Source organism: Canis lupus, chromosome 1 (assembly GCF_011100685.1).
Source record: "Canis lupus familiaris isolate Mischka breed German Shepherd chromosome 1, alternate assembly UU_Cfam_GSD_1.0, whole genome shotgun sequence".
Taxonomy (NCBI): domain Eukaryota; kingdom Metazoa; phylum Chordata; class Mammalia; order Carnivora; family Canidae; genus Canis; species Canis lupus.
Window position 1 is genome coordinate 75,974,410 of NC_049222.1, and position 21,440 is coordinate 75,995,849.

At 38.1% G+C, this 21,440-nt stretch overlaps 1 long non-coding RNA gene across 1 annotated transcript in view; it reads right to left on the reverse strand.

Annotated features, from left to right (window-relative positions):
• The window catches only part of LOC111096473, a 38,070-nt gene extending 18,011 nt beyond the window's left edge, over positions 1-20,059 (reverse strand). The window contains exons 1-3 of the long non-coding RNA XR_005354060.1: positions 19,967-20,059; positions 19,766-19,849; positions 4,357-4,433 (exon numbers count right to left, since the gene is read on the reverse strand). This is a non-coding gene — a long non-coding RNA (uncharacterized LOC111096473). The remainder of the gene's footprint in view (positions 1-4,356; positions 4,434-19,765; positions 19,850-19,966) is intronic.
• Positions 20,060-21,440: the final 1,381 nt, after the last annotated feature.

Sequence of the window (21,440 nt, forward strand, 5' to 3'; positions counted from 1 at the left end):
ACATGAGTTAGATACTGTGCATTGTTTCTGCAAAGTAATTTCCACAAGGCGGGTGAGTGCGTGCTCAGGAAGATTCATGTTACTATAGGTCTGGGTTTGTTGTTTTTCCTCCTCCATTAAAAAACAAAACTGCATATAATTGAATCTAACCGTTTTGAGTAATTACCAAGGACCTCACCACTATAGGAAGTATTGATACTAGCTGCTAAAAGCTGAAATTTAATATTCATTGATCTTTGATTCTGACTATAGTAAGATACAGGAGAGTGGTGGAGGGTAGGCAGCAGGACAGGAAAGAGAGGTGTAGGTAAACAACTGGCACAAAGGAGTCTTCTTCTGGGAGGGTACACATAGGTTGAAATTGTGCCAAAGACCAGAGATGGGCTCAATCATCATTGAGTTCCCAGCAGCTGTAACTGGGGAGGATGAGTAGCAGGGAGATCCAGGACATTGAAGTCAGAGGACAATGACAATGTCCTCTGTCATCAGGACAGCTGAGCCTAGGAAGAGGGTGAGTTTTAAGACCCACAAGTGGTACTTCCCATCCTAAGGCTAGGGCACAGCCCATAGCTGATTAAAGACCTATATTTGAGGGAAATAATTTGGCAGGGGATAATACAAGGCAAGAAATGTAATGGCAAACAGGAAGGTGTAACTCTGGACAAAGAGTTCCACAGCCAGGTCCTTTGGTCAAGCCAGGACCATGTGGATATAATAGGATCTCAAGACTTTACACTAGTCTGGAACTAGTGAGTCTGGGCAATCTAAAGGTTTGGGGTTCCACTTGTTTCTCAGAACTGTCCTGGTAAGATGAACACAATCCCTTTCTCAGAGAGGATAATTTGTTGTTAACAAAGCCTTTACATTCAGTGTAGACAGTACTTCAAGCTCTGAGACCCACTTTAAAAATACTCAGTTGTTTTTATGGGTTTTTGTTTTTTTCTATAAAGCAGTCACAGGGTGCCTGGGTGGCTCAGTTGGTTAAGCATCTGCCTTTGGCTCAGGTCATGATCCTGGAGTCCTGGGATCAAGTCCCACCTGGGGCTCCCTGCTTGGCAGGGAAGCCTGCTTCTTCCTCTGCTCCTCACCCCACTTGTGCTCTCTTGCATGCATGCTCTTTCTCTCTCTCTCAAATAAATAAAATATTTTAAAAAATAAAAAACAAACAAAAAGCAGTCATAGCTGTACAGCTATATTCATCAACAGAAACAGTGGGTGAAGGTGTTAGGAACACTAACGTTAGAGCCACACAATCTGGGTTCCAAGTGATGCTTCTGCCTGGTACTAGCTATATGACTTTGGGCAAGATAATTAACTTCTCTGAGCCTCATCTGTAAAATGATGCAGCAAATAATCTGAAGATTAATTAAGAGAAACCATATCAAGTATTCAGCAGAGTACTTGACACTGTAGGCTACTCTGGAATGATTACTGTTGTTATTATCAGACAACAGAATGCTACACTAGACAAAGAGCTGGCTCTTGCATTTGGGCCTCAAAAGGCATATTGCTTCCAGTATGAGGCACAGTTACTATTACCCCCTCAAAATCTTTTTTGAAATATAGCAAAGTATATTAAATAATTGAATGTTGAGTCTTCTGATTCTGAACATTTTTCATTTCCCTTTGGCTTCTGCCTATGTCCCAACTATTTCTAGTTTGGTATGTACTCTAGAGAAGTATTTATTTTAATACAAGTTCAACCAAATTAGTAATAATAGGTTAAATAATTACTAAATAATTAGTAATAAGCTACTGGGAGAAAAAAAAATTGTACCATGCATTCCAATGCCAAATATTTTCAAATTATTCATTAGGTCAATACTCTTACACAGGTAATTGAGAAATCACTGCATACTGTAGCAGCATAGACATTTAGGAATTTAAAGATGTATTTCGTCCAACCAAATACCTACCCTTGAGGAAAAAGTCACTCCACCTGACATACTCATAACTGCTTTAACATGGGGCACTCCCATTAATAAGTTATTAAATTCATAAGTACCAGTTATATCAGAATGGGGTTTTTTTTCCTATGAGTAAGATGATATACAACTGAGGCTTTAAAGGAAAGGTAAATTTTGTATGGAAAAATAAAGACAGAGAGGAAAAGATCAAAGGCATAGAGAAAAGGAATGGTAGAAGATGAAGGAGAAGGTGAGGAAGACTGGCTGGTGGTTGGGCACTCCAACCAGGAAAGATAGCAAGCCATTCACCACAAATCCTTTTACAAGTAGCCATACCAGGCTCCTGAACAATGTTGAATGATATCCAGGGGCTGCACATCAAAATAAAATGAATCCTCGATGCCCAGATCCCAGGAAGGGGTTATTTCTTGAATAGCCCCTGAGATTCCAGGCTGAGAGACAGTTCTGTAACAATTATCCAAAATGTTGAATATGTGTTGTTTCTCTGGACCCTGAATGCCTCACTCGCTTAGACTCTGACCTTGGTTCTTGGCTTTATCTGTGTTCAACAGCCAAAGGGTTAGGGCAAAAGTGAAAAGTAGCTACAGCTACTAAGAAGTAATTAGAGTAGTAGCAGGTGAGTCATTTGGAGCCTCTCTAAATTTTGGTGTTCAGGGACAAAGCTTTGGTTATGCTTGTTCCATTGCACATTATTTTAATAAGTTGGGGGGAAAGAAATGGTTGTGTTTCAACAAGAGTGCTGTGGAAACGCACTGTACTTTTTCTCTGTGATGTTACTTATGGGTAGAGAGGACATCTATTTTTAAATATTCAGTCACAAAAATTAGCTTGAGCCCCAGACTTTAATTTTGAAGAAAAATTAGATTGGATCTAAATAATTGAAGACAAATGGGGAAAACATTTTAATAAAACTTCATAATTTGACTCACAGTTCCTTGAGCCATTAGTGCTCACTCTCATTAGAAGCATGATTATCAAGTGGTTGGTGACTATCAGTTAATAACCTGAATATTTGTGGGGCCTTTCTACCTAGCTGAAAGCTGATTATGTTTATTAGAACTACTTTCATCAATCTTCCCCAACCTGAATTGCCCATTCATCTTCTATGTCATTTTCTACCTTTTTAAAATATTTTTTATATCACAATGCATGCCAAAAAAATAACAATACCATTCATTTGTATGATGCACTTCACAAAGAACTTTCACAATTATTATTGAATCTGCATTATAGCTTCGATTTTTAAATTAAATCTTTCACTGTGATTTAGAAGATATTAGTTGAATTTATATAAATTATCTTGGTACAGTTCATGATGAATAATAGTACTTTCCATTAATGATGTCTTTTTTTATATAGAATGAGGAAGCTGGGATTTTTTAAGTAAGCAAATTATCAATTCCATTCACAAATTAATTTAAAAGACAGTGACTTACAACCACATAGAAACGATGGTTAATATTGACAAGGAAGATGACTGAACCAGGCCAAAGCAGTGAGACCATTCAATATTTGCAATTCCATATATTTGTTAACAAATTTAATTATTTTGGTGAATAAGTGAGCTGTGGGCAAGTAACTCATTAGTTCTCTGGAACCAATTTGCCTTGAAATTATTAAGAAATATTTCGTTGATCCAACATAGACCAAGAGGAGAAAACTGAAACATTTTGCATCAAAACAGAAGCTTTGATAAAATCATTTGATGTGCACTGCGCCTTGTAGTCTAAAACAAAGAACAAAAGCAACTTTGACCCAAACTGCCTGATAGAGAAAAACTTCCCAAATGAAAAGGGCCCAAGGAGGCAAATCTACATCTGATCTGTCTGCTGTGGCCTCCACCACCACCACCGTGACCTTCTGCGTTATTACTGCACTTGACAGCTATACCAAAGACATTAATTCCTCTAAGTACAATTCCTCTATATACAAGTCCTCTAAGTACGATTCCTCTACATACAAGTCCACTGCCACCATGGCCTTCTGCATTATTACTGCACTTAACAGCTATACCAAAGACACCAATTCCTCTAAGTACAATTCCTCAACATACAAGTTCAAAATAACTTTCATTTCTTTGTTGTACCAACAAACAGAATTTCTTAGATTAAATATGATCATTATCTTCATCATTTATTTTTTTAAAGATTTTATTTACTTGTTTGAGAGAGTGAGAGAACACAAGCAGGGAGGAGGGGCAGAAGGCAAACCCCCACTGAGCAGGGAGCCCAACTAGGGGCTCAATCCCAGAACCTTGAGATCATAACCTGAGTAGAAGGCAGACACCCAATCAACTGAGCCACCCAGGTACCTCTTTCATTTATTTTTTTATATTTGATACTTTATTTCATTTTTAAGTGGCCATATATCCACACGGCTCAGGAATCAAATAATATCTAAAATAGACAGTGAAAAGTGTCACACTCACCCTAGTTCTTATCACCACTCCAACTGGTAATTCCTTTTATTAATTTCTTTTAATCCTTTTAGAGTTTCTTTATGCATCTGGAAGCAAACATGAATATGTATTTTTATTTCTTCCCCTTTTTTCCACAAAAGTTTGTATATTATACAGTCTGCTCTGCACTTTTTTTTTTACTTAACAATGCAATTTATCCTGGAAACCTTTCCATATCAATTCCTCTTTAGTGTTTTTTTTTTTTAACAGCAGAATGGTATTCCATTATATGAATATGCCATAGTTGTTTGGATTTTTTAACTATTTCTATTGACTCACATTTAGGCTGTTTCCCATCTTTTGCTACTACAAACAATGTTGCAATGAGTAACCTTGTGTGTTTGTTACAATATTTATTCTAAGGCTATGCTTGTGAATGTTTTATTTTTTTTTAAATAAATAAGATACAGAGAGAGAGGCAGAGGGAGAAGCCGACTTTGTGCAGGAAGCCCGATGTGGGACTCGATCCCGGGACTCCAGGATCATGCCCTGGGCCAAAGGCAGACACTCAACCGCTGAGCCATTGAGGTGTCCCAGCTTGTGAATGTTTTAGTCATCACTGCCATGTATACACTATTTTTCCATAACAAATCAGCATGAACCAGTAGACACAGCTATGAAAACACAGTAAGAGCCAGAAAAATATAAGTACTCTTAGGCTATAATGTATGTCTTATGGATCACATGCTAGATGTAAACCACCACCTTCATTAAGGGCTCAAACCCTCACAGTCATTCATTCCTTCTTTTGATAAATATTTATTAAGGGTCTGTGATAGGTCAGGGTCTGTCCTATACACTGAAGATACTGCAATGAATAAAGAAAGCAAAGGTCTAATTTTATGGTACTTACACTCTAGAGTGGAGAAACACAGAAAATTAATAAATAAATATATCTCAGCATCCCACTCTCCCTACTGAAACCATGGGATATCAGGTACAGCCTGATTTGCCCTTTGGTGGGCAAATCGCCCTTAATGCCCATAGTTTAGAAAGATATAAACAGTAGTCATTAAACCTGTGGCTTCCCTAGAGCTGTGACTTACACATTTCTAATTATCTGTGATCAAGTTTTTCTGGCCTATTTATGTTCACACTCTCAAAGAAGCAAACTCCATATTATAGAGATGTTGATTCTCAAAAAAATTAATCTATGTGAATTTAATGTAATTCCACTCAAAATCCCAATGGGATTTTTTATAAAACTTGACTTGAGATTTTAAGTTCATCTTGCCTTACCCGATGTAAAATACACTACAAAGCTACAGTATGCTACTGGCAAAGAAACATAGATTGATGGGCAAGAATAGAAAGTCTAATATGTATAAGACAATCAAATATTAAACTGACTCATGAAACTGCTGATTTTAGAGGTCAAAACTGAAAATTGGCAATTGTATATGGTGCAGTCAAATATATGATAAGGGTAACATTTCATATAAGTAGAGAAAAGACAAATAATCCCCCAAAATTGGCTATCCATTTGAGGAATGGGAAGCTCAGATCCTTATCTCATACCAAATATAACAATAAGTTATTTATCAAGTGTATTAAGGAAATAAATATTAGAAATATATACAAAATTTATTAGTTAAGGTAGATCAGTGACTGTAACAGATAAATCCCCAAATCTCATTAGCTTGAAATTCATGTAAAAGTCACAATGAGTGTTTTTGATCAAGTAGCTCTTCTTCAAGGAGTGATTCAGATCCAGTCACCTTCCATATTGTGGTTCCACAGCCTTCCATACATAGCTCCCCATTTCTCCCTGAGGGTTATATTCATTATAGCACAAAAGATCACACAAGGTAAGTCCCAGAAGATAGTAATTTGTTTCTGTCCACATTCCATTTGTTACATCTCAATAGCATGGCCACACCCAATCTCAAGTCTGGCTGTGTTCAGAAGGAAAAGAAAAAGAGTTTGCTGAACAGCTAGCCATTTCTGCCTCACTTATACAATTTTATTCAGAAGAAAACTAGGAGGATATATTTGTAGGCTTATGGTAAGGAAGATTTTCTTAAGCCAAAAGTAAAAGAAATGAAAAACTGGCAGACCTAATTTCATAAAATTAGGAAAACCTAACCATAAAAGACATCATCAACAAAGAAACAGAAAGAAAATATTTATAACATATAAAGCAAAAGACCAATATTACAGAATCCAGAAGTTACAAATGACCAATAAATATATGAAAAATGCTCAGTCTCACTGGGAATCAATGAAAGGTACATTAAAATAACAAAGGTACTTTTTTTTTACCCATCAGAATTGTAGAAAAATTTAATTGTTTAAAATACCCAGCAATTGGGATCCCTGGGTGGCGCAGCGGTTTAGCGCCTGCCTTTGGCCCAGGGCGCGATCCTGGATGCCCGGGATCGAATCCCACGTCGGGCTCCCGGTGCATGGAGCCTGCTTCTCCCTCTGCCTATGTCTCTGCCTCTCTCTCTTTCTCTGTGACTATCATAAATAAATAAATTAAAAAAAAAAGAATCTCTGTTTTAAAAAAAAAAAAAAAAAAATACCCAGCAATTCCTCTTCTGGGTATCTACCTTACAGAAATGCTTCCCAAAATGTTCAAAGTAGAATGAAGAATATTTTTTAGTATCATTTATTATAACAAAAAATTAGAAACAATATAAGTAAAAATAGAGAAAAAGATGGTTAAATAAACCCTAATACATCAATGTAAAGGAATACTATGCAGCAATTTTTTAGGTAGATCTAGATATACAACATAGAAGGTTCTCCAAACATACATTAAGTGAAAAAGTAAGTAACAGGATAATACATACAGCATGATTCTCTTTTTGTATATATACATATGTAATTCCTATACAAATATTTAAATTTAAGTGTGTAGAAAATTAAATAACTCAAAGGATACACACTAACCCAATAGATAAGTATTTTTCCCCCCAAGAGGGAAGTGAAATTACAACACAGGAAGGAAGGTTAAAAGGGAATATTTTCCTTATATAATTGTATTCTTTTAATTTTTATAGGACTATATAATGCATCACCTGTACAAATAAGAAATGTGATGGAAATTTTCAGGAAGTATATATAATAAGTTGACTTCTGGTTTCTGGTTCTGCATGTAAGAAGTTTGGAAGTCACCAATCCATTCTAACAACAAATAAAAAGCAGAACAAACTGAAAAAATGATAACTTTTATAAGATCCCTAAAAGAGGTGAGGACACAGAGTAATGCACTGTTCCCAAGATTGGAGACACAGACAGGTAAACACAAATAGTCATGGCTTAACAGAGAAGGCTCACAAGTGGAAACCATCACGGGAAATGGTGCCAAAGTAAGAAAATCTGAACTGTAATTGACAAATTACTGGAGGCTCAGTGTGCAAAGTCTGAGAGTAAAACACCAGGGGACCCAGTCAGAAGGGGTACCCTCATGGTTTTGTGAGATTTACCTCCAGGAGTTTGACCAGATTCTTACAGTAAATACCAAAGAGAAATCCCCTCGTGTTTCTGGGAGGGAGAAGGAACCATTTTTGAAATAAGCCAGAGTACTCTCTTCTCAACAAGGCCTGTCCTCAGGAGAAACTTAACAAGAATGTAGCCTGGAGTATTACCACCTCTTCCCTGGGAAAGGGAAATATCCGAACTCTAGCCCAAATCAAACTACAGAAAATCAAAGTTAAATAAAAAGTCCTGAAAGAAGCCAGAGGGGAAAAAGACATCCTTCCTATAGTGAGCAAAAGATAGGAATTCCAAAGTTTATATGGAGATGCAAAAGATCCAGAATAGCCAAATCAATACAGAAAGAGAAGAGGAAAGCTAGAGAACTGACACTACCCAATTTCAAGACTTACTATAAAGCTACAGTAATCAAGACAATGTGGTATTGGCAAAGAAATAGACAAATTGATTAATGAAACAGAATAGAGAGCCCAGAAATAAACCCCTATAAATATAGTCAACTGATCTTTGAGAAAGAGAAGGCAATACAATGAAGTAAAGATAAGCTTTTCAACAAATGGTGCTGGAAAAATTGGATATCCACTTGCAAAAATAAATTAACCTTGGGTTCCTGGGTGGCTCAGTCAGTTAAGTGTCAAACTCTTGATTTTACGGGCACTGAGGGGAGCACTTGACGGGATGAGCACTGGGGGTTATACTATATGTTGGCAAATCGAACTCCAATAAAAAATATACAATCAATCAATCAATGAAAAAAAGAAGAAGAAAAAACTCTTGAGTTCAGCTCAGGTCATGATCTCAGGGCTGTGAGATTGAGCCCTAGGTAAGCTCTGCACTCAGGAGGGAGTCTACCTGAGATTCTTTTCCTCTCCCTCTGCCCCTTCCCAAGCTTGCACACTTTCTCTCCCTCTCTCTAAAATAAATAAATAGATCTTTTTAAAAAATAACTTAAAACAGATCATAAACCTAAATGTAAAATGCAAAACTATAAAACTCCTAGAAGGTAACATAAGAGAGAGCCTAGATGACCTTGGGTACAACACTGCCTTCTTAGAATGTGTGAAGGAAATAACTGATAAGCTAGACTTCCTTAAAATTGAAAGACTGTCTTTTCAATAAATGGTGCTGGGAAAATTGGACATCCACATGCAGAAGAATGAAACTAGACCACTCTCTTTCACCATACACAAAGATAAACTCAAAATGGATGAAAGATCTAAATGTGAGACAAGATTCCATCAAAATCCTAGAGAAGAACACAGGCAACACCCTTTTTGAACTCGGTCATAGTAACTTCTTGCAAGATACATCCACGAAGGCAAAAGAAACAAAAGCAAAAATGAACTATTGGGACTTCATCAAGATAAGAAGCTTTTGCACAGCAAAGGATACAGTCAACAAAACTCAAAGACAACCTACAGAATGGGAGAAGATATTTGCAAATGACCTATCAGATAAAGGGCTAATTTCCAAGATCTATTTCTTTTTTATTTTATTTTATTTATGATAGTCACAGAGAGAGAGAGAGAGAGGCAGAGACACAGGCAGAGGGAGAAGCAGGCTCCGATGCACCGGGAGTCCGACGTGGGATTCGATCCCGGGTCTCCAGGATCGCGCCCTGGGCCAAAGACAGGCCCAAACCGCTGCGCCACCCAGGGATCCCCAGTTTCCAAGATCTATAAAGAACTTATGAAACTCAACAGCAAAGAAACAAACAATCCAATCATGAAATGGGCAAAAGACATGAACAGAAATCTCACAGAGGAAGATATAGACATGGCCAATAAGCATGTGAGAAAATGCTCCGCACCACTTGCCATCAGGGAAATACAAATCAAAACCACAATGAGATACCACCTTACACCAGTGAGAATGAGGAAAATTAACAAGACAGGAAACCACAAATGTTGGAGAGGATGTGAGAAAGGGAAACCCTCCTGCACTGTTGGTGGGAATGTGAACTGGTGCAGCCACTCTGGAAAACTGTGTGGAGGTTCCTCAAAGAGTTAAAAATAGACCTGCCCTACGACCCAGCAATTGCACTGTTGGGGATCTACCCCAAAGATACAGATGCAGTGAAACGCTGGGACACCTGCACCCTGATGTTTATAGCAGCAATGTTCACAATAGGCAAACTGTGGAAGGAGCCTCGGTGTCCATCGAAAGATGAATGGATAAAGAAGATGTGGTTTATGTATACAATGGAATATTACTCAGCCATTAGGAACAACAAATATCCACCATTTGCTTCAACGTGGATGGAGCTGGAGGGTATTATGCAGAGTGAAGTAAGTCAATCAGAGAAGGACAAACATTATATGTTCTCATTCATTTGGGGAATATAAATAATAGTGAAAGGGAATATAAGGGAAGGGAGAAGAAATGTGTGGGAAATATCAGAAAGGGAGACAGAACATAAAGACTCCTAACTCTGGGAAACGAACTAGGGGTGGTGGAAGGGGAGGAAGGTGGGGGGTGGGGGTGACTGGGTGACGGGCACTGAGGGGGTCACTTGACGGGATGAGCACTGGGTGTTATTCTGTATGTTGGTAAATTGAACACCAATAAAAAATTAATTTATTAAAAAAAAAAGAAACGACAAATACCCACCATTTGCTTAGACGTGGATGGAACTGGAGGGTTTTATGCTGAGTGAAATAAGTCAATCGGAGAAGGACAAATATTATATGATCTCATTCATTTGGGGAATATAAATAATAGTGAAAGGGAATAAAGGGGAAAGGAGGAAAAATAAGTGGGAAATATCAGAAAGGGAGACAGAACATGGAAGACTCCTAACTCTGGGAAACGAACTAGGGGTGGTGGAAGGGGGGTGGGGGTGACTGGGTGGCACGTACTGAGGTGGGCACTTGATGGGATGAGCACTGGGTGTTATTCTGTATGTTGGCAAATTGAACACCAATAAAAAATACATTTATTATTAAAAATAATAATAAAAAAATAAAATTGAAAACATCTGTTCTGTAAAAGACAATGTCAAGAAAATGAAAAGACAAGTTATAGTCTAGAGAAAATATTTGCAAAAGATACATCTGATAAAGGATGTGCCCAAAATATACAAAGAACATTTCAAATTCAGTAGTATAAAATAAACAACCCAATTAAAAAATGGGCCAAAGACTTCAACAGACATCTCACCAAAGAAAATATACAGATGATAAATAAGCATATGAAAAGATGACATTAAGGAAATGCAAACTTAAAAAACAATAAGATACAACTACATATCTATTAGAATGGCCAAAATCCAGAATACTGACAACACCAAATGCTGGCAAAGATTGAAATACAGAAATTCTCATGTATTGCTGGAAAATGTAAAATGGTACAGTCACTTTGGAAAACAGTTTGGCAGTTTCTTATAAAACTAAACATACTTTTACCATATGATCCAGCAATCATTCTCCTTGGTGTTTACCCAAAAGAGCTGAAAACGTTCACACAAAAATCAACACATGGATGTTTATAGTAGCTTTATTCATAATTGCCGAAACTTGGAAGCAACCAAGATGTCCTTCAGTAGATGAATGGGTAAATAAACTGGTACATCCAGACAGCAGAGTATTACTCAGGACCAAAAGAAATGAGCTATCAAGCCATGGACAGACATGGAAGAAACTTGAATGCATATTCATAAGTGAAAAAAGCTAATCTGAGAAGGCTACATACTCTGATTCCAACCATATGACATTCTAGAAAAGTCAAAACTATGAAAACAGTATAAAGATAAATGGTTGCAAGAGGTTGGGAGAAGTGGGATGAATAGGCAGAGCACAGAGGATTTTTAGGGCAGTGAAAACATGTTGTATGGTGATAAAATGATAGATAAATGTCATTACACATTTGTTAAAATCCACAGAATGTACAACATCAAGAGTGAACCCTCACATAAACCCTGGACTTGGGATGATAATGATGTGTCAATGTAGGTTCATCAATGTAATACATGTACCTCTTTGGTAAAGGGGGAGACAATGCATGTATGGGAGCAAGGGTGTTATGGGAAATGTCTGTATCTTCTCCTCAATTTTTCAATTATCCTATAACTGCTCAAAAAATAAAGATATAAACAAAAGGGAACAAATTCAAAATACATAACTTGCATACATCATGTTCAAGATAAAAGGCAGACTGGGAACAATATTTGTAACATAAATATTAAAAATATGATTAATATTGTACACATACAAATCCGATACATCAATTTTTTTAAAACCCTAGAAGAATCAGTAATAGATTAGATTTAAAAAACTATTAAAAACAAAGGGGGCAGCCCTGGTGGCACAGCAGTTTAGCCCCGCCTGAAGCCCGGGGTGTGATCCTGGGGACCCCGGATCGAGTCCCACGTCGGGCTACCTGCATGGAGCTTGCTTCTCCCTCTGCCTGTGTCTCTGCCTCTCTCTCTCTCAATCTGTGTGTCTTTCATGAATAAATAAATAAAATCTTTAAAAATAAATAAATAAATAAAAATAAAAACTCACAAAGGAAGCAACGTAAATGGCAAGTAAGTACAATATATGAAAAAATACTCAGCCTCACAAGTGATAAGAAAAATGACGTTCCTGGGGCACCTAAACAGTACAGTTGGTTAAGTATCTTGGTTTGGGCTCAGGTCATAATCTCAGGGTCATGGGATCAAGCCCTATGTTGGGCTCCATGCTCAGAGCAGTCTGCTTGAGATTCTGTCTCACTCTCCCTCTACCCTTCCTGCTCGTGCTCTCTCTTTAAAATAAATAAGTAAATCTTAAAAAAGAAAAGAAAAATGACTTCCCAGGTTAAGTCTTCCCACATCAAATTGTCCAACTGCTTAAATGAAATTTAAGGGGATAAGAAGCCATCAAAGATCCTATAGAGACAGATGGAAATGTGGGGCCACCAGGAAATGTTTAAAGAAATGGTTCTCCCAAAAAATTGGGATTTAGGAAGGAGGTGAGAGAAAGTGGCCAGGAGCAGCTTTAGGAGGAAGATGTCAGAGAGGGCAGGAGCTAGCAAGATCAACTATGTTCATGTTTGTTAAGTATGTCAGCTAAAGATTTATGGATGAGCCTGGATGGCTCAGCGGTTGAGCATCTGCCTTTGGCTCAGGGTGTGATCCCAGAGTCCCGGGATCGAGTCCCAGATCGGGCTCCCTGCAGGGGAGCCTGCTTCTCCCTCTGTCTGTGTCTCTGCCTCTCTCTATGTTTCCATGAATAAACAAAAACCCTTTAAAAATAAAAGTATGTTAGCTATATTCCTGACTCAGGTTTATTGATTCTACCCTTATTTTCCTTTATTTCACTCCTGGTCTTCATAGGCCATTTTGTTGCATTTTATTCATCTTGTAAACTGACTTCCTTGTCTGGAACATTTTTGAGAACAGATAATCAAACAAATGGGCAATTTATTCATCAGGTGGTAAAATGAATGCGTGGTTGAATAAATTGTGACTATTTTCAAGAAAAGAAAAGTCCTTAAAGTGATTTGGTGGGATGGGAATGCCAGACATGCTGAGGAAGAACTACTTTAGCATTACTGGACAATAATCCAGACCACACATTCCCAAGGAAGGATATATATGAGGACTAATAGTTCCACCAGATGCTTGAAGGAGTACTGGTTCCATGTCAACAGAACTCATAGCCCTGTTTAAACATATATAGTAGCTTAAACTGTAGAGAAAGAGTAAGTCATAGTTAGGATAGGTTAACTGCTATAGCAAATAAACCCCCAAATGTATAATGGTTCAATCTCAATAGAAGTTTATTTCTTTTGCTCACAAAACAGCACTGAGCAAGTGAACAGGTTGGCAGAACATTCAGGGAGCCCAAGTTGATGGAGGCACAGCCATCTTCAACACACGGCTTCCAAGGTTGCCCTGGGAGTCACCCAGTTCTAATCACCTAGTTCTAATCAGAAGGAGAAAAGAGCAAAGACCATGTGGGAGGCTTATATGGACCGAATCCAGAAGTAGGATGTATCGGTTTTGGATAAAACTTAGGAATGTGACCATACCAAACTACAAGGCAGGCAGGGCAATATAGTCTAACTATTTGCCCAGAATGAAAAGGAAAATGTGTTTTGGGTGAGCCCTTAGTATTTCCTGCTACAGACCATTAGCAGACCTACAGTCAGACTTGAATAAGGGACCTCAATAAATTCCAAACTCCACACTTGGATTTCCATTCTTAGGAGCCTGGGAACATGTGCCAAACACCTGTTCAAGAATTACTTCAGTAATATATTCCAGATGAGACTTCTACCTCCCAAACACCGTTACCAAAGTCTTTTTCCGGGAACACCCCCATCCCAGTTTAAAGGGAAGAAAGGCAAGAAAGACCGTCTCTGCAGTGCATTTTAAGAGAGTCAACTGTGGTATCAAAGAGAAATAAAGGATGGAAGATTGACTGTACTTGTAAATAGGGAAGATTTTTCTGTGCAGCCTTGTGCATTTACGGAAAGAATGTCACGCTGATGTCAATCTTTGCTAACCCACTGATCAATCCTGTGCAGAAGCATATTTTTTAAAAATATTATTTCTATTGTTCATTTCTACCTTGCCTGGTAAGGCTATTTCCACACTGAGTGGGAGAAATAAAAGAACAGCTGCACCACATCTCTTAACCATGAACCCTAGTAGGCACTCATTTTGCTAAAAAGAAGAAATCAATTTTTAGTTTTATAAGAGAGAAATAAAACCCATTTTAAAAGAAATATTAAGAATGCCTATTTAAATGCAAATTGAACTACAGCATTTACATGTGTCAATTAAAGTCCCTCGAAGGATTTTCTTGAAATAGTAGCATTTGCTTATATGAATTTTTTGTTTTGAAGAAAGAGACACAATTAAAAGTTGTTCTGAATGTCATGGCAGTTGTTAAAAATGTAGATCATTATTAGCTCTGGTAACATTTGACTTAAGGGACTGATTTAGTTTCAACATGAGAAACATGAGGACTCTTTTGCCTATCCAAGAAAGGTCATGCCCATGATTTTGTCCCTGCTTGCACCCCATTAGACAGAAGATCCAAGGTGAGCAGTGACTCTGTGACGCCCATGATACAATCTAAAAATAATAAAAAGCTAATATTTACTGAGGACTTACTGCCTATGCCAGGCATTTTTTTCTTCAGATTTTATTGTTGGTCCCTACAATCATCCAGAGAGGGAATTGGGTAAACACTATTATCTTATTTTACAATTAAGGAAACTGAGGCTCAGAAAAGTAGCAGCTTACTCTCAGCCTCACAATTAGTAAATTGTAAATCCCAGACTCAAAGTCAAATGTGTGTTATTCCAAAGGCCATAGGTCAAGTCACTCTTCAAAGTTGGCTCATATAGCCACGTCAGTTAGGCTCTTACCAGTCATATGCTTTTCCCCTGCCTGCACAAAGGCCAAGACTCCTCAAGCTGCACTTGTAAGCCATGGATCTTTTTCAATGGAGTAAGTTTTGGAAGAAGAAAGAAACAGCAGTCACTGACCCTGCTAAGATATAGCTAATACCACATCATTTGCCTGACCCACCCTTTGAGCCCATCTATCCCCTCTTCCAATCAGAGAAGGCTCCCATGTTATTACACCCAGGCGGACATGACTGGACTTCCTGGATATACAAAGAATCATGATAGGAGTCAAGGAGAGCCTTCCCACCAGCACCTACTAATTTCCTCTCCCCAATAGTTTCCTACAACTGCTCACTGGTCCTGGAAAACCCTTTAACAGATGACCAGGACTTTAGTTCACAATCAGAGAATGTAATAATAATAGAAATGATGTGAGGTAAGGGAAGTTAACTATCTTAAATGTATTCAAAAAATGTATCTGACAATAGCACATCTTTTTGCGAGATTTTATGTGAGAAGGAGAAGAAAGTTAGCAAATAACACAACAGAACATCTGCTGCCACTGCCCTTCCGCAAACCGTAACAGACACCACTAAGAGAATCCAGCACAATTTCCCTCTGAACTTAGACATAACACTCTCAACATAGCATACTTATAAGAGTTGACCCCTGTGATTGAACTTAATTCACCCATTCCATAAATTTTAAAAATTCAGGAACCCTTCTGCATGAAGAGTATGAGTCACAGGGCCACTGAGGTTAGCAAAAGCTGTGGAGAGGAGAGGCCGGGATCTTCATGGCATATTTGACAAACTTCCCAAGTTTACCTGGGATCTATTAGTCCCCCAATACCCATAACACTGCTCACAAAAAGCATCATTGGCAGGTACTGTCAAAGTAAAATTTAGTGGGGGGAGAGTAAGTGTTGTCTCCTTTCTGAATTGTTTCTGTAACAGCTGAGGCTTCTATTACCATTGGAACAGTACCAGTAGGTCAAATGTATTTCATATATTTACCATAAAGACTGCTGTGGTAGTAAATTACCTGTCCTGGAATCTTGTAGATCAAACTGAAAAGTTACATATAAGAGTTCCAGTTCCAAATAAAAAGGAATACACCCACTTCATTCTGTCTCTGCCACAGAATGAATATATAAAACCTAGAGAGATGCATGGAGCAGCTATTTGAGGACTCTGAAAAGTCAATAGTAGCAGGCAGGTTGGGAAAGAAGGGCAGAATTTGATAAATCTCTAGCAAGAGCAATAAAGAAAAAAGCAGAGAATTTACAAATTACTGATGTCAGGAATGAAAAAGGGGATTTTACTACAAACTGCAGAAATTGGAAGAGACTACAAAGAACTCTACACACATATATTCAACATTGTAAATGAAATGAGCACTTTTGCAAAAACCACAAACTATCAAAACTCACTCAAGGTAAAACTAAATAATCCAATATAACTATTAAAAGAAATTGAATTAGTAATTTAAAATCTTCTGAAAAAGAAATCTCCAGACTCCAAGTATTTCACTAATGAATTCCATCAAGCAATAAAGAAGAAATAACACAAATTTTTTTAAAAGATTTATTTATTTATTCATGAGAGACACAGAGAGAGAGAGAGGCAGAGACACAGGCAGAGGGAGAAGCAAGCTCCTCGCAGGAGCCCCATATGGGACTCGATCCCAGATTCTGGGATCACGACACGAGCTGAAGGCAGCCACCCAACCGCTGAGCAACCCAAGCATCCCGAAAGAACACAAATTTTACACAATGTTTTGTATTAAAGAGGAGGAAACATTTCTCAGCTTATTGCTGAAATAAGCATAATCCTGATATCAAAACTGGACAAAAACATTACAAGAAAAGAAAACAATATACCTTAGTAAGTATTTTTGCAAAAATACAAAACATTACAAAATAAAATGCAGCTATATATAAACAAATACAGCATAACTGATCCAATATGCAAAAATCAATGTAATCTAAAGAAAAAAGTCTAAAGAAAAAATCCACCTTATCTTTTCATCTATGCCAAAAAAAAAATCACTTGATGAAATTCAATACTCATTCATGACAAAAATTCTCAACAACCTTAAATAGAACTTCCTTAACCTGATAAAAGGTTCTGTTATAGTCTGAATTTTGTTCCCTCCAAATTTGGATGTTGAGCCTTGACTGTATTTGGAGATAGGGTCTTTTTATAAAGGTGATTATATTAAAATGAGGCCATAAGGATGGGCCCTAATCCAATCCCAATGGTGTCCTTAAGAGAAAATTTAGACACACAGAGAGACACCAGGGATATGCACACAGAGGAAAGAGCAAGTGAGGACATGGAGAGATCTCCGCATGCAAGCCAAAAGGAGAGGCCTCAGAAGAAACCAAACCAACTTTTGCCTTGATCTCTGTCTTCCAGCTTCCAGAACTGTGAGAAATAAATTTTTGTTGTTTAAGCAACACAGTCTGTGGTACTTTGTTATGACAGCCCTGGCCAAAAAAGACCTACAAAATAATACAGGTACCTATAGCTAACACCATTGTTAAGGATGAAAGATTAAGTGCTCCCCCATCCCTTTCCAAGATCAAAAACAAAGCAAAAGCATATGAAAAGGACAGTTTAGTGATTTATCAAAATAATCTATTCCAGAGATGTTATCTTACCCTCTCACCTCAATGCTCCCCACCAGACCAACTCCAACACCAACTAAACACACACACACACACACACACACACACGCACACACACACACACAGATCATACCTATTATCTGAATGTCTTTGTTAAAACTAATTTTCATCCAAATTATCGAAATAGTTGCCCCAATTCGCTGTGAATGTATAGAGGCAGTCTTGGGCATAAGGAGAAAATGGAGCAGGGAATCAAATTAACAGCAAGATTATGAGGTCTGTACAAAGGGAAATTCAAAAAATACATTTCAATGTGCCCATATATGAAAATTGCAACCCACACATCACTGGCCATGTTGTGTAGGGTCAAGCTACATTTGATAGAGCTTTCTAACATCATTACTCTGTCATAATGTAACATTTATGTCTTAATTAGAGAGGAGTAAGTTATGATTATTTAAAAAGCATAAAGTTTCTTAGAAAACTCAGTTTATGTCATTTACCTGAAGGTTTATTTTCTCCCCATACATAATGCATCTGAGCAGTTTAGAACTATATCTCCCAAGGCCCACTTCATGCCTACTCTTCCAAGAGAAGAGTTTTGTGCAAAATGTGAAAATAGCAACTAGAGGCATTATAGGTAGGCTACTTAATCTGTGATAGAGGAGGCCTACATGCATATGTTGCCCTAGATGGACAAGGGAAAAGGCAGTTTAAAGGAAATAAAGATTATGTTCTAATGTTGTGTTTTTTCTCCTGAGGCTCTTTAAACAATGCCTTTATCTGTTCCTCATTTTCCAATTGTCTTCTCTAGCGATGTGGCAATAATTTAGCAGCATTATGTGCTGTCACTTCTGTTATTAGTAAACACCAGGACTTGCTTAGTAATTACACACTAACCTCATAATGAAATGCAGTGAACAGTTCTAATTAAATTTTAATGTTGCTTAACAACTATTCTACTTTAAAATGAGAATTTTTCCAGCCATGTATCCTAATAAGTTATCAGAATGCATTATGCCCAAAAACTGTACAAACGAGAAGGTAAACATAATATTACCACTAGTGGGCATGTGTGTGGGGACATTTATAATCAAAATTAATATACTAAACTGAAAATTATTAAAATATAAAAGCACATCAAAATGCTGTAACAACTGCTGGGCAGGATATTTTTGAAAGCTCGTATTTCACTTTGAAGCAGGAAAAGTGGTAAATTATTCTCCAATAGAGGAGTTAAAGCTATCTTCTTCTGACCATGGGGCTGATATGTGTTAAGAATATCCACATCTTCTTATAAAATCACAAAGCTAAAAGAAAACTCACCAAGGCATCTAGGAAACAAGGCCTTCTATTTACTTTATTCTTTAAAAATCTCCCATCTTCTATTGTTCTACTGCCTTCATCCATACAAAGTATTTCTGAGCATTTATGTAAGTCCCTCTAATGCTGACCTAGTGAGCATGGTGATATGATGGAAATCTGCAACCCATTTCTCCCTTCATATCACAGGAATATAATATTAATATACACAATCCTCCTTTCTTCCTTTACATTACCAGAATGAAAAGGTCCAATCTATCACATTTTTGGAAAAGACCTATCCCCTAACTCTTCCACCACTGCTTGCTGAAATCTGCTATAGCTCCTCCTCCCATTTCTATCGAACCATGTCTATTGCTTCTTCTACTCATCAGGCCTAATTGATGCCTTTGGAGGCATAAAATCTTAAAATACAGTCATGTTGAACCCAGAATTCTGCAAAATGTATCCCTGTTTTGCATTTCCTGTCAACTTACTCTTTTTTTCTCCAAGATACAGAGCTAACCTAAGTACTGGCATTGACAAATGCAAAGCCTTTATTCCCATTATCCAAGCTGTCGTGTTATTAGGCCTATGTGCTCACTTCACTGACCTTGAGTCCTGGCTATCTCCCTCCACAAAGTTGAATACCCCCACACTTACCTATAGTAGGAGTTGCTGGTGCTGCTACTGATGAAGATAACTGTTTACAGGTGACAAGAGGTATTAGGACCTTTTCTTCCCAGCCTACAATAAAGTAGAAGAGATGACATCTCTTAGCTTTTCTGGGATTCTCCTTGGCCAAGGCTATGTATGGAACAAAGCTAGAAGCTCTGGGAGCTTCTGCTAAACAGTCTACACCACCTGAGAGGAGAGAGAGGAAAGGGGAGAAAACACCGGAGGCCTCACTTAGCCATCCTGAATTCCTATAACTCAGCAGTGCTCCTGGGCTTTCAGTCTGGGCCTGGGGAACTATCTGTATCATGCAGAAACAACATGTCACTGCCCTCTGCTCAGTGATCAGACACCTCATATGGTTTCTGAGAAGTAGTGAGACACCCCCTGCTGCCCTTTGAAGAACATGACCTTCACTAGGACTTCATTGAGTCTTGAGTCTGAATCTCTGCTCTGCTGCTTGCTAGTTGTGCTATCTTGAATAATTTTGCTTAATCTCTCTTAGCATCTGTTTCATCATCTATAAACTGGAACTAATAATACTCATCTCACAAGATTATTGTCAGAAATAAATGAGCAGTGTTGCCTGGGTGGCTCAATTGGTTAAGCGTCTGATTTGGCTCAGGTCACGATCCCAGGGTCTTGGGATTGAGCCCCACACCAGGTTCCCTGCTCAGTAGGGAGCCTGCTTCTCCCTCTCCTTCTGCTGCTCCCCCTGCTTGTGCTCTCTCTCTCTCTTTCCCTATCAAATAAATAAATATTTTTAAAAAGAAAAGAAATGAGCAATATATGGTAAGCACTAGCATGATGACTAATTCAATTAGTAGTAACTGCTACAATTTTTTTTTATTTTACTTATTTATGAGAAACACAGAGAGAGAGAGGCAGAGACACAGGCAGAGGGAGAAGCAGGCTCCACGCAGGGAGCCCGACGTGGGACTCAATCCCCGGTCTCGAGGATCACGCCCTGGGCCGAAGGCGGCGCTAAACCGCTGAGCCATCGGGCTGCCCAACTGCTACCATTAATACTACTGCCCTCCACACAGTTTTCCAGAGTGGCTGCACCATTTCACATTCCCACCAACAGTGCAAGAGGGTTCCCTTTTCTCTGCATCCTCTCCAACATTTGTGGTTTCCTGTCTTGTTAATTTTCCCCATTCTCACTGGTGTGAGGTGGTATCTCATTGTGGTTTTGATTTGTATTTCCCTGATGGCAAGTGATGCAGAGCATTTTCTCAAGTGCATGTTGGCCATGTCTATGTCTTCCTCTGTGAGATTTCTGTTCATGTCTTTTGCCCATTTCATGATTGGATTGTTTGTTTCTTTGCTGTTGAGTTTAACAAGTTCTTTATAGATCTTGGAAACTAGCCCTTTATCTGATACGTCATTTGCAAATATCTTCTCCCATTCTATAGGTTGTCTTTTAATTTTGTTGACTGTATCCTTTGCTGTGCAAAAGCTTCTTATATTGATGAAGTCCCAATAGTTCATTTTTGCTTTTGTTTCTTTTGCCTTTGTGGATGTATCTTGCAAGAAGTTACTGTGGCGGAGTTCAAAAAGGGTGTTGCCTGTGTTCTCCTCTAGGATTTTGATGGAATCTTGTCTCACATTTAGATCTTTCATCCATTTTGAGTTTATCTTTGTGTATGGTGAAAGAGAGTGG